This window comes from Centroberyx affinis, unplaced genomic scaffold (genome assembly GCF_046629955.1).
Source record: "Centroberyx affinis isolate AG114_WGS23_722 - 3 ecotype Tasmania unplaced genomic scaffold, CSIRO-AGI_Caff_v1 ptg000113l_1, whole genome shotgun sequence".
Lineage (NCBI taxonomy): Eukaryota > Metazoa > Chordata > Actinopteri > Beryciformes > Berycidae > Centroberyx > Centroberyx affinis.
Window position 1 is genome coordinate 1 of NW_027278815.1, and position 14,397 is coordinate 14,397.

At 42.8% G+C, this 14,397-nt stretch overlaps 1 pseudogene; it reads left to right on the forward strand.

Annotated features, from left to right (window-relative positions):
• Positions 1–425: 425 nt before the first annotated feature.
• LOC139650861 (zinc finger protein 850-like) overlaps positions 426–14,397 on the forward strand; it is a 47,060-nt pseudogene continuing 33,088 nt past the window's right edge.

Here is a 14,397-nt window from a genome sequence, read left to right on the forward strand (position 1 = left end):
CTGAGTTCCCCCCAATTTTGTAGCATGAGGGTCAAAGCGATATTTTTCGCCTATGATTTGGAGCAAGGCTCTCTCTCTCTCTCTCTCTCTCTCGCTCTCGCTCTCGCTCTCGCTCTCGCTCTCGCTCTCTCTCTCTCTCTCTCTCTCTCTCCAGCTGCTGCTGTTGTCCAGATCTGGATGAAATTAAAATGCTATGACATCATATTTATTGTGTAATGTGGAACAGTACATGTGATACCACAAAGTACATACCACAAGATATGTATGTTTTGTCTTTGTTGTTATGGTGTGTTTCATAGCTGATCGTATTATGTCAGAAGTAGTAATTAAGTGTAAAACCTATTTGCTATCTCCACAACTCCCCCTCCCTTTATAGTGTGTTTGTCTCTCTGATCTCTTTCTTTATATCTTTCTCTATGAAACAGAGAGACACCAATGGACGCAAACGTCACCGCTGTCAGCAGTGTGACAAAGCATTCACAAGCCGTCAATGCTTAGAGAATCATCAGAGAGTTCACTCAGGGGAGAAACCTTACTCTTGTCAGCAGTGTGGGAAATCTTTCACTCTTTCAAATAACCTAAGAGCACACCAGCGCATCCACACTGGAGAGACATGCTACCAGTGTGACCAATGTGGGAAGAGTTTCTGTTATTTAAGTACATACAGGAAACACCAGCGTACCCACACTGGAGAGAAACCCTACCAGTGTGAACAATGTGGGAAGAGTTTCAGTCAGTCACACAATTACAAGAGGCACCAGCGCCTTCACACTGGAGAGAAACCCTACCGGTGTGACCAATGTGGGGAGAGTTTCATTGATTCAAGCAGATATAAGGCACACAAGTTTATCCACACTGGAGAGAAACCCTACCGGTGTGATCAATGTGGGAGAGTTTCTTTGATTCAAGGAAATATAAGGCACACAAGTCTATCCACACTGGAGAGAAACCCTACCGGTGTGACCAATGTGGGGAGAGTTTCATTTATTTAAGGAGATATAAGGCACACAGTTCATCCACACTGGAGAGAAACCATACCACTGCGACCAATGTGGGATGAGTTTCAGTAATTCAGGAAATTACAGTCGACACCAACGTATTCACACTGGAGAGAAACCATTCTACTGCGACCAATGTGGGAAGAGTTTTAGGGATTTTAGTTCATACAGGCGACACCAGCGTATCCACTCTGGAGAGAAACCATACCACTGCGACCAGTGTGGCAAGAGTTTCATTGCTCCAACTGCATACAGGGAACACCAGCGGACCCACACTGGAGAGAAACCATACCACTGCGACCAATGTGGCAAGAGTTTCAGTGCTTCAAGTTCATACAGGGAACACCAGCGTACCACACTGGAGAGAAACCATACCACTGCGACCAGTGTGGCAAGAGTTTCAGCGCTTCAAATGCATACAGGCGACACCAGCGTATCCACACTGGAGAGAAACCATACTGGTGTGACCAGTGTAAGAAACACTTTGCTCGGTCATCTTCCTTGAACAAACACCGGTGTATCAAAACTGCTGAAGACTGCTAAAGGAGGCCAGTGACCTCTTGATAAATTACTCAATTGCCACTTCTCACAGGTGGTACCAACAAACAGACATGGTAAACAACCGAGACACAGCCTTGTCTCTGATAAGCCCCAAGGTCAGAGAGTCTGAAATGACACACATCGGAATGTTTCCAAAATCAGAAGAAATCTTTGATACAGACTTATGCAACATTAGAGTCCACCACATTGTGGTGGACTCTAATGTATATCTCCTTTTTGTGTGTAACTGTGATGTTTTATATGGTAGTTATTCATACTATTCAATTTCTTAATCTTTACATGGTGCTTAGATAGCCGTGTTTAATAGCAAAATGCTCAGGAACATGCGCTGAATGTAATGATGTTATGACAGTGAATTATATTGCATAGATCTGTCACAACTAAAGTTTTGTACATATGTAATGAGATTTTTCCCACTAACGCTAGACACACCAACACACACACACACACACCTTACCCATCATGACAAAACCACATGGACACATGCCCAACACAGATTTCACAGCTATGTGGTCAGATTTTGCCTGAACATCAGCTCCACAAGCCAAGCAGAGAACACATGCAAACGTCTGTTCAGTGTGTGTGTCCCTTGCCTGCTATGACACCGCTACTCAGCTAACCCGCTAAATTCAACTCAGAATAATCATCGGACCCGCTGGTCAACATGAGAGACCAGCACATTACTCATCCAGAACCTCCAGAGTGGGTCAGCTTTGAGAGACCCACACACCACTCCACCAACTCGCCAAGTGTGCAGCCTGCGCTCCCGGCCTCCTGCGACCCTGCCGAGTTCAACTCCGAATCGTCGTTTGATCTTCATCACCTTCATCACCTTCATCACCGTATGCTGAGCTGAGATTCTTCACAGCCTTCCAGACTCTGCGTGCCTGTGGCGCATGTATGGTCATTGTCCGCTGGGCATCATTCATGCACTCCACATAATTTCTCCATTACATGACACTCCATATCACATCTCATTCATTTATTGCACTCCCTATAATTAGCAACTCAGTGCTCTGCAAATGTATGCAATCATTTATAGTGATTTAAGTGATTATTCAGTTTGTTCAGTGTTTTCAGATTATTGAGTCATATTGTTGCCCCTTTATTCCCATCTCTTAGCTGGTTCATATCTTCCATTTATGCAATAGTGTATGTTGATATCATTATCATATGCTCATCTATTCATGTTATTCATTCACCACATTTCAATCGTATATCTACCTCATATATGTTTGTTTAGTTGCTTCACTGATTATTGAGTGTCTTGGTTAGAAATAAATCTATTCTTTCACACAAAGTCCTCTCCTGTGTTCATTGTGTGGGTTTAAATTCAAGCAAGCTTGGAATTAATTCCTTCAGATGAGACCTGTTGATATTGTCTGTTATCTGGTGCCCATTCTTTAAATTCTCATTGAAGCTAACTCTAAATTGTTTGATATCATTAATACTTAGCACACTACAACACCCCTACTAAATGCGGTCAAAGCTAGCTACTATTATACCAGCCACTAATCAATATTGATGTCATCTACTGAAAATAGAATACTGTTATTTTATGTCTGTCTAGCTAAGGATAACATCTTAGTTGGGATGGTTTTGTTACCTCAGGGGTTCTCTTTTGCTTTGGTCCTCTTTTCCAAACACATAGGGAAGGTACTGCTGTTGCCTTCAACTATAGAAAAAAAATAGAAATATATATTGAGAGACATGTGGCAAAGGTCAAAGGCTGGATTCAAACCCAGGGTGTCATGGTCACTAAGCGCCTGCTTAGGGCCCCCAAGAGCGCTTGAAATGTTTTTTTATTTGTCATATATTATGTCAATGGTAATCATACAAAAACGCAATATTATGTTAACGGGCTGGCTAGCTAATACTACTAGTTTAATAAATTCCCGTTGTCTCTGTCGGAGCTGGTGTCATGTTCATGTGCAATGTGCACTTTTGATGCAAGCACAGTCAGTCAGACTAACGTTTGGTTACAGTCTTCTCTGCGTCGATGCAGCAAAAAAGTAATGTCGCAAAAAAGGACATATCCTTCTGGAGCAGAGAAAAGAAAGGAAGAAAACAGAAGATGAGAAAAAACAGAAAAATAAAGGTATGTTTGCATTACAGGTGGGCGTCTTGGGCTGTATGTCATTATTTAAGTATTTGTTGCGGGCTGGTGCACATTGTGAATGCCAGTGTGGGAAAGTGTACTGTTGCTTTAAGAGACTAGATATTGTGTAATCGCGTTACTGCGCGAGAATAGAGTCTCTACAAAGTTGGTTGCTGTGGTGTACTTGCCTTGCGCGTCCATGTCCGGTTGCTCCAAGAAAGAAAGACAAAAAAAGAGTAGCGCCGGGGAGAATAAAGTTGCCAAAAGAGAAAACGAACTATTGTCACGTTTGTTCCAAGGGCGCAACATAATTCGGTGTTTCCACCCGGTTTGATCTTTACCGGAGCAACTGCTGGACGGACGGAGGAACACAGACCCACGAGCTCAAGATGGTACGCGCATCTGTAATTAGCGTGGCTGTTAGCTTAGCGTGTTAATCCATAAAGACTCAAGCATACTCAGCAGACGAAGCTAAGGTAAAATATTCTATTATGACCAGCCCAGAGAAAATGTCACCCGTGTGGGAGAGTACATTTGGGGAGATAGAAGAAAAACTACCGTTGCTTTCGTTGTTGGAGTTAAATGATGTGTGTACAGCGCTTGGTTTAACAGTGGCTGACAGTGATAAAAGCACAGCTCGCAAATTGAGGAGGTGTATTTTGCAACATTTAGAAGGAGAAGATGTTACCTCATTAGAAGATGAAGGGCTGTCAGTATTACTACATGTAAATGACTGCATTGATGCAATGAAAGAAAGATATGAGGATGACGAACGTCAATCAAATGGAACTGTGTCAAGGCTCCACCTGGTGAAGGGTGAGGGTACTGCACCCAACGACTTGAATGAAAAGACAGTTTCCATTGTTGCCCAGAATGTTGCAGAGCCTGTGACTGTCCCAATACAAGGTCAAACAGTTCATCCACTCTACAAGGGGGACCTAAGAATTGTAGGACAAATAGGAGAGCCAAATCAGAAAGATAAACTAAGTTATGCCAGCCTGGAGAGACAGATTCAGAGGGCTCTAAAAAAGGGATATGATGAAGGTGAAGTGGTGGAAGCAGTAATCTAAGCCATAGTCCCAGGAATAAAACTGAGGAGTTACCTGGAAAGCAGAGTTGATCTAAAATTATCTGTTTTGAGACAGATATTAAGGACTCATTATATTGAGAGAGATGCTACAGAGCTGAACCACTCACTGACACGCGCTGTTCAGGAACCAAAGGAAACACCCATCCAATTTTTAGTGCGAGCGATGGACCTGAGACAACAAGTCCTTTTTGCCTCAGAAAGGGCAAAGACAGGACTGAAGTACAGCCCAGAACTAATTCAAAATCAGTTCCTCCAGACAGTTATGACTGGTCTTCATGACGATACTATCCGTGCAGACCTAAAGCAATACTTACAAGATCCACTGATCGAGGATGAGGTTCTGCTGGAGAAAATGAACACTGTCTACAGCCTGGAAATTGAAAGAAAGAACAAATTGTCAACCACAACGAAATCCAGGATGGTAAAGGTAGCAGCAATAAGTGACGAACAACATGTGGAAGCCGAGCAAAACGGCTGCTCCCACACAAAACCGAATAGAACAAAACAGAAAGAAACGCCAAAACACACTGATGGAAAAGATTGATAAGGATAACAAAGCTATATGTGAGGCAATCCAGAGCCTTACCACACAAATAGCAAGCCTTACTCCAACTTCTATACCCCATACAATGAGAGTGACCCAGCAACCTACCAGAAAGTACCAGCCACAGGCTGGTGCAAACATCAGACGATGCCAGCAATGTGAGTTGTCAAATCCCGATGGGAAGTGTAACCACTGTTACAAGTGTGGCAGCAGTGAACACTGGGCAGCAGGCTGTTGTAAGAGAACAATGACCACAGCCACCACAAACAAAATTGAAATTCGCCCCCCTACTGAAGAACAAACAGGCCCAACGGATCTGCTCCACATTAGAGCGCCCCTCTCTGGTAAGCAGCAACAAACAGCTAGACTGGTGGGAAAAAGATGTCTAGTTCGAGGTTCCCTGGAAGGTGTTAGTACAACGGTACTGTGGGACACGGGTTCACAAGTGTCGATTGTGAGTTCTAGCTGGAAAAGACAATACCTACCTGATGTTGAAGTGAGGCCAGTGGAGGAACTGCTTGAGGAGGGAGAACTTGATCTTTCAGCAGCCAACGGAACTGACATTCCCTATGAAGGATGGATGGGAGTTGAGTTCAGCCTGTCCAAAAATGCAGTGGTTGGAATGAGTGATAAACCGCTCCTGGTGCCGATCCTTGTAGCTAGCAGTGAGCTTGAACGCCCAATTGTTGAGTTTAATGTGATTGAAGAGCTGGCACAAAGAGAGGCATCTGAGGAAAATGCCCCATCAGGCCACTTGGTACAAAGACTGTGTTCAGCACTGGAGGTAGGATGTAAAAAAGCAAGAGCAGTCTTATCTGTACTAAAGAAGCAAATGCCTGGCAATAGCCCCCACATAGCCAGACTTGGGAAACAGCCTATTGTCATCCCTAAACACAAAAAAATGAATGTAGAGTGTGGGCGACTGAATAAGAGGGTACTGAGTGGGTCACATGTAGTGTTAGAACCAAACCAAGATGCACCATGGCCCACAGGACTAACAGTCAGAGGACAACTTATTCAGCTTCCACAGGAAGACAATAAGAAAATTACAGTGACTGTAGAAAACATGACTGACAATGATATCACACCTTGGGGTCGTACTACGCTAGGTTGGTTATACAGTGTTGATGCAATTTATCCGCTAAAAATGAAAGAATTGCAGGGTGAGGAGCCTCAACCAGCTGTGTTGAACCCCAAGTGGAACAGCCCAGCCAAGTGTCAGGAGAGGAGCCATGGGACCCTCCAGTGGACCTGAGTCATCTGCCAGAGGACCAACGACAGCAGGTACAGCAGATGCTTAGAGAGGAGTGCGACGTGTTTGCTAGGGATGACTGGGACACAGGATGTATCCCTGACCTAAAATTGGACATTCATCTAAAAGATAATATTCCCGTTCAGAAAACATACAATGCAATTCCTCGACACCTCTACCAAGAAGTAAAAAATCACATACATGACTTACTAAGCCAAGGTTTGATCCGGGAATCCGACTCACCTTACTCTTCACCAGTAGTGTGTGTCAGGAAAAAAGATGGGAGTTTGCGCTTATGTGTTGACTACAGAAGACTGAACGAAAAGACGCTACCTGATCGACACCCAATCCCCAGAATACAGGAGATCCTTGACAACCTGGGGGGCAACTCCTGGTTCACGGTCCTGGACCAGGGCAAAGCTTATCATCAGGGCTTTGTGAGTGAGAAAAGCAGAGCGTGTACAGCATTTATAACACCATGGGTCAGAATCCCATTCGGCCTTACCAATGCACCAGCGGCTTTTCAACGCTACATGGAGGGGTGCCTGCGAGATCTGAGGGATAAAATCTGTGTCCCTTACCTTGAGGATGTGCTGGTGTTTAGCCACAACTTTGACCAACACGTTCCAAACGTCAGGAAAGTGCTCCAGCGACAAAAGCAGTGTGGCATCAAACTAAGACCAAAGAAATGTGACTTGTTCAAACGAGAGGTTTGCTATGTTGGCCGCATCATCTCAGCAGAAGGGTACAAAATGAACCCCAAGGAGGCAGAGGCAGTGCAAGCCCTGAAGCATGAGACACCAGCCAACGTTCGTGAGGTGAGAAAATTAATGGGTTTTCTCAGTTATTATCGACCCTATGTCCCTAACTTCTCTAGACTAGCAAAACCCCTATATGCGCTGTTGGCAAAACCACGGACTGAACAGAATGGGCATTCAAAGAAAAGAAAGGGTGGCCGCCAGTCAGCTCAACTACCACCATCTTACCAAGTTGAATGGACTGAAACTCACAAAATATTGTGGAAAACATAGTAGACCAGCTGTCAAGCCCACCTGTCATGGCATACCCTGACCTGGAAAAGCTGTTCGTGTTACACACTGATGCCTCAGAGGAGGGCCTGGGGGCGGTTTTGTATCAGTGTCAAGAAGGGGTAATGAGAATCATCGCATTTGGGTCCAGGACACTGACAACATCAGAGAGGACTTATAAGCTGCACTATGGTAAACTGGATTTCTTAGCTCTGAAATGGGCCGTCACAGAGCGTTTTCGGGACTACCTGTTTCATGCAGCCCATTTCACTGTGTACAGCAACAATAATCCGTTAATCTATGTCACCAAGACTGCGAAACTCAATGCCGTGGGACACCGTTGGGTGGCTGAGCTCGCAGATTATCGATTCACACTGAAATACAGACCTGGGTCAGCAAATAGGGATGCAGATTTCCTATCAAGGAGACCAAAACCCCATCGAAGAGATCATGCAGGAATGCACAGGGGAGTGTCAGCAGGACGTTTTGGAATCTGTGGGAGAAGCGCTGAAAGTGGCAAAAAGAGGAGATATCAACTGGATATCAGCAGTGACCTGCAATATGGACGTGCTGCCTGAGGAGAACTGTGTCACAGGACCAATTCAACCTTTGACTGTGGAGAGCATCAGAACTGCCCAAAACACAGACCCAGTAATTAGTAGAGTGATGACCCTGAAAAGAAGCCAAGCTAAGGGAAACAGTAACTGTCAGACAACTCCTCCGAGAATGGCCCCGCTTATGGATAGATGGAGATGGAATCCTGCCGAGAGAAGCAGCCTCGAGAAACCAGTTAGTAATTCCTGAGTGTGACGACCCACCTGTTTTGCTCTCCTTAATTGTTATTGGCTCATTGCAGAGGGCTGGCAGGGAGTGATAGGAGGAGTCATCAGTGCTCATGGAGTACACCTGTGCAGGTCTCAGCTCTAGGGTATAAAGGCTGGCTGTCACTAACACTCTCTCTCCCTCTTAACAGGCATCCACCTTGGTTTGGCGTATGGTTTTGGTTCCTTTGTTTTACACCAGACAACACCTCTACACCATACTTTTCACTCAGCCATGCACCCCATCCATGCACCACTGATTATACTGACTAACACATCCCTTTTTCCTCATTTGATATAAATTTATTATCCTTAGTTGTAAATAAATAATCCTTTTGGCATTTAAAATTCTGCGTGGTCTCCCATCTTTTGTCACATACATGAGCCAGTTTGTGACATGAGTCACTCAAACATGTCATCTACAAGCACCTACATGAGGAGATGGGACACCTGGGAGCTATAACCAAGGTGTGTCGCTGTGTTAAACAAAAGAAACCCAACCGTGTCACCAGGACACCTATCCAGAGTATCGAGACATCAGCCCCATTTGAAATTATTTCAATTGACTATCTACATCTAGAGAAAAGCCGAGGGGGTGAAGAATATATACTCGTGGTTGTAGATCACTTTACAAAATATGCCCAGGCATATGCAACCAGGAATAAATCAGGAAAGACTGCAGCCAGGAAGATCTTTGATGATTTCATGATGCGCTTTGGTTTCCCATCAAAGATGCATCACGATCAGGGGAAAGAGTTTGAAAATGACCTCTTTCGCAAACTCCAGAGCTACAGTGGAATCAAGCATTCACGCACCTCCCCGTACCATCCTCAGGGAAATCCTGCGGAACGCTTCAACAGGACACTGCTGAGTATGCTGCGCACCCTTGAAGAGACTCAGAAGTCAAGCTGGAAAGAGCACCTTAACAAGGTAGTCCATGCCTACAATTCAACTGTGCACAAGGCAACAGGTTTTTCGCCCTTTTTCCTTCTGTTCGGCCATGAACCAACCTTGCCAATTGACCTGATGTTCCCACCAAAGGAAGCAAGAGGAAAACAGTCACATGCTGGATATGCAGAGACATGGAGAGAAACCATGCAAGAGGCATATTCTATAGCAATGAAAAACCTAAAAAAGGCAGCGATGAGGGGACAGAGAAACTATAATCAGCGTGTATGGAGTTCTGTCCTTGAGTCTGGTGATCACGTTCAGGTAAGGAACCTATCAGCTAGAGCGGGTCCAGGAAAGCTGCGTAGTTATTGGGAGAACCAGACTCATGTCGTCAAAGAAAGAAGAGGCCCCGATAGTCCAGTATATGTGGTCGAACCTCTAGAAGGAAAAGGGAGAACACAAGTGCTGCATCGAAATCTCCTATTACCTTGTCCCTACCTGATTGACAAGCCAAAGACCAACGACACGCACCTGAAAGAGAAAGAGAAGAAAAATAAGGCAGAGAAAATCACAAAAGACAAGAAGTCAAAACATGATACTTACCCGACTGATACAGACAGCTCCAGTGAAGATGAGTACAGCCTTTGGACAATAGAGAGGACAGCAGGACCTTACCTCAATGTCGAAGCAGAGGAATTCCATCCTAGGACAGAGGCACAAAGGAAGGAACCTGAAATTGCACCTATGTTCGAGGAACACCGGAGGATGAAGCACATGATACAGAAGATTCGGATGAAGGACAGGCTGCAGTATCAGGATCTGAGGATGAGCAGATAGAAGCTGAAACGCAGAGGGAGAGACCTGCAAGAGTCAGACAGCCCAGACGTATCTATACTTATGATCAGCTGGGACAGCCGGCCTACCAGTCAGTGAGAACCTGTAGTATGGGTGTTGGAGAAACAACGCTGGGCAGATCTCCAGTGACCGGTTGTGACCCCCCACCAGATCTTCACTCCTGTATCCTTTGAAACCAAATACACAGTAGGAGTAGAAAAGATAATAGTAAGTTGATAAAAAGTTAATTTACAAGATATAGTTAAAAAAAAAAAAAAAGTGAACATTTTAGTGGATAATTTAGTTCATGTTAACGCAATTTATAGTTCATGGTGATATGGTAAGGTTACAGTTAAAGAATTCTAGGCATCTATTTAGATGAGAACAAGCACAGAGATAAGTTACTAAATGGTTATTGACATTAAAGGTCACGTGGTAATAAGTGACATTAAATAGAATGTGTATCTATTTAGAGTATCAGTTAAGCTGAAGACATGGCATACAAAATGTGCAGAGACATAATGTGAGGTGTATGTGGTAGTTTCCTTGTCACTACAGGAAGATTGGGAGGGCCCACCAACATTTCTATGGACAATCCACCTCTCAATACTAATGGACTGTAGAATTTAGTCTTGTATTAATGTCATGGAAGTTAATGAAAAAGAAGCTAAAGAATGGTAGAAGTAAAGAGAAGTGATAATGAGTAACCTGTGCTAAGAGGGTGTTCTAAAATACTTACCTATATGCTCACCTGTTAGAGTTATGACTGAAAGAAAAAGAAAATGTTTGGCAATATTTTATTTTTTTTAGTGGGGGAGGGTGTTGCGGGCTGGAATTTGTGTGCACATTGTGAATGCCAGTGTGGAGAAAGTGCACTGTTGCTTTAAGAGACGAGATATTGTGTAATCGCGTTACTACGCGGGAATAGAGTCTCTAAAAAGTTGGTTGCTGTGGTGTACTTGCCTTGCGCGTCCATGTCCGGTTGCTCCAAGAAAGAAAGACAAAAAAAGAGTAGCACCGGAGAGAAGAAAGTTGCCAAAAGAGAAAACGAAGTATTGTCACATTTGTTCCAAGGGTGCAACATATTCAATTTATTTAATATTGTCTGTTTTTTACATTTGCATTTATTTTTTATGTAAGAAGGACACTTTACTGAAGGAGGTACTGTTTATCTAAGTTATTTGATTTTAATTGTAGTTGATTGTTGTTCTGCACTTTTGCACGTTGCAAATTTTTTAAACCAAAAGCAATTAATGTGGTTAATTTGTTTACAGTAAATGCATTGTCTGCTGGTTTATTTTGTTACTTTTCAGTACACCACGTTCAGTATGCCACTTAGTACTGTATCACTTTGAATATTAAAGTGCAAATTAACACCAGACCACTCTTGTGAGTTTGCTACCTTTTAAGATTAAAAACCATAGAAGGGTAAAAACATGCCAGGCTCATTGGTATGATGTAAGCAACACAGCTACAACTAATAAAATTGATAATGGGTGTGTTAGATTTACAGTAGGTGTGCGACTGATCAAGCATTGACAATAGTCAATAGTATTGGTGGCGCTGAGGCGGTGGGGGGCCCCCAAATCAAATTCTGCTTAGGGCCCCATAAAGGCTTGGGCCGGCTCTGGCCCCCAACATAAAAGCTCACTGGAGTGCTAGTTCTTTTGGATCCCATCAAGCATTACCCGGACAAGACGAATAAAATTCATACTTACCCGTGTTTGCTGTATTGGGATCCTGCCAACAACGCCAATTTGTTGAAGAAATGTCAGAGGTCAGAGGTTAGTCTTACTTGAATATATATTTATTAAAAGAAGTCTCATGAGAGGAAGAGATGCACACAGCAGGAGGCTACATACACTTCTTCAAAGAGAAAGAGATTGAAGCAGTCCTTTATGTAACTTCCAAGGACTTTTTCTTCCACACCCTGTTGTTCAAGCATAGTGCCCACAGAAGAGTGAGATATGGACATTTGTGTAATTCAGGTCATTGTTGTTGTTTTTTTTACTTTAAATGAAGGTACACTCTTAAAACGGATGTGTCATAACACATCTATGTGTCTTCTTTAGGACAACACACACTTGTGGTAGTTTTCAACATAACATTAATGACAATACATTGCAACACAACATGTGTTGTTATTAACATATCTTGTGTTGAAAAGTAACACAACTGTATGTTGTCCCAAAGAAGACACACAGATGTGTTAAAATGAAACATCCTTCTTAAGAGTGTATACATCCTTTATTAGCAGAGCACGTTTTATGGCTATTAGGCGCATGAAACCTATTCAAAACAAATGATAAACAGTCTGAAATTCATTTCATTCACTCTTCTAACTCCCATCAGGTCGCAGGTACAGGTCTCTGACCAAACGGGCCCGTTTTAAAAAGAGCTTTGTCCTTTCTGCTATCGAGGCACTGAACAAACTGCCACGCTGAATGTTACGTGTGTTATATGTATATATGTATTTATGTATCTATGTATTTATGTGAGGCCTGCAAAGCTGTGAAAACAAATTTCCCTCTGAGGGACAATAAAGTATTGTATTGTACTGTATTCTCTGCATTCCTGAGAAACCAACGTTTTGGAGATATGTATTAAGTATTAATTACAATTTAAAAGTTCAAGATAAAGGTGAACAGTCTCTTTGCTAATCAATACTAAATGTCCTGGTCTTTTCTCTTTGAATGCTAAGTGCATAGAGTGGTATTTCAGGTATTATATATTATTACAGTAAAGTGTAAGTACATAGGAAATAGTAGTAGCCTGTCTGAATTCTGAACCTAGTGCCATGCATATACAATACCAATCATATTTTGTACACCATTACCAACTGGATTTTATAGGGGCCAATGGCATCTACTGGACATTTTAAATATTATGTTAATTCCACTTGGATACATTCTCCCCTGTCAATGGCTACACACACAATAATACAACCATTGCTGATACTGCAATTAAAGCAATAGTCTGATTAAGCCATTTACATGATTGTATAAACTGACTCTAATTCCCTATAATAATTCCATTTACATGACTTAAGTATATATTTTGATTATTCTGAGAGAATTTGATTTTTTTTTGGGCTAAAGATGTAACTCGTTTCCTGGCCCAGGAAACAGTTACAGCCTTGATTCTGCTCTACCACATCATGTTGCTCATGGCAGCCACATGCCTATCTCTATTGTAACTAAAAAATGCAATGCTTCAGATGAGGATACATACCTGACCTGCCACCAGATGGATATAGGGATTTAATCAACCCAAATATATCCTACAAGCAGTTATGGGTGACAGATATTGTTAAGAATCACCCCTTAATCTAGCCCAGTACAGACTATACAGTTCCCTTCCACTTCCACATAACATGGACACATGCGCAACTTGACCACAGTTCAAGAAATGCCACCAAGGTGTATACATGTCCTAACGTCCTAACGGTGTCTATTAATATGATTAAAATCGGAGTACTCCACATATGTTACTGCAATTATGCAGTAGCCAGTAATTAAGTGTCCTGTACTACAAGTTGGAAACACCCTGCTTCCCTAAGGCCTACAAAACCATCCCAACTAAAACTTGGGAATCACACATTGGCCTGCCAGGAGGAAAATGGCACAGCTACCTCCAATTTACCATCAGGCATATCAGCCTCCTCTGGCTCAGTAGCATTCTCAAGCACTGCAACACTACAACACAATATAATTCAGCCCATATTACTTTACTGCTCCCCCTGTTTCTTCATCATGTTAACAGTCACTAATAGGAACCGCTCACCCGCATCTCGCACCGCCCCCAATCTCTCAGATCTCAATGACAAAGCCATAATACGCAGAGCACTAACCATAACTCAGGACCCCACTCACCTCCTTAATCCTTTCTTCACATTGCTTCCATCTGGTCAGAAAAGGTCTTTGGGTATGTTCCTTGAATATTATGCTGGAGGACTTTGAGAAGGACATGCAAGCAGAATTGCTTGGAGGGGAAGGAGAAAAGGATGTTGAAGACAACAGCAGTACCTTCCCTCTGTGTTTGGAAAAGAGGACCAAAGCAAAAGAGAACCCCTGAGGTAACGTACCCTAAGATGTTATGCTTAGCTAAGTAGACATAAAATACCAGTTTTCAGTAGATGACATCAATATTGATTTGTGCCTGGTAAAATAGTAGCTAGCTTTGACTGCATTTAGTAGGGGTGTTGTAGTGTGCTAAGTATTAATGATATCAAACAATTTAGAGTTAGCTTCAATGAGAATTTAAAGAATGGGCACCAGATA